Raw genomic sequence first — 723 nt, forward strand, 5'->3', positions numbered from 1 at the left:
AGTCTGTAAAAAAGAAACATTTTTTTTTTTGAATCCATATGTCTCCATCTTTAATCATCATAAGGTGACAGTCAGTTGAGTTGTCATCTTGTCGGTAACCAATATGAACATTTCACAAACAAAACATATTCATAGCAGCCAAACAAAGTGAAAGGGATGAGGTAAAAAAAAAAAAAAACAGGTGCTAAGTTCATGCATTATAAGTAGTGTAGAAGCCATTTAAATGTCATCCCAAATTATCTAGACACATCATATGGCCAAATATTATTACTTGAAAATATTACTAACTACCCCCCAGCATATTTCTAAGTCTTAGGAATTCCAAGTAGCTTAAGGGGCTTTGTTACTACAAGTCAAGGCTTAAGTGGCCCTATAACTAAGTCATACATGATGACAGAGAACTTGACTAAAGTTTAAAAAAAAAATTTTTGATAAATACTTAAGGACGTCAAAGAAGTAGAAACTTATATTTGGTGCAAACAAAGTGTAAGAAATTTCAAGAAACATAAGGGATGAAATTTTGTGAGTATGATTTCGGTGCTAAGAAACTACAGTGATATACATCATTATGTATGACTGCAAAATTAATTTATATATTTTTTATTTTAATACTATCACTTGATATGTGGTGCACTATCATTATCACCGTTATTTAGAGATGACCAGAATGTTGTTTTATCAGCGGTGGACAATTAAAACGGACTTTGAAGGGGACGGAAATGT

Source organism: Glandiceps talaboti, chromosome 3 (genome assembly GCF_964340395.1).
Source record: "Glandiceps talaboti chromosome 3, keGlaTala1.1, whole genome shotgun sequence".
Taxonomy (NCBI): Eukaryota; Metazoa; Hemichordata; class Enteropneusta; family Spengelidae; genus Glandiceps; species Glandiceps talaboti.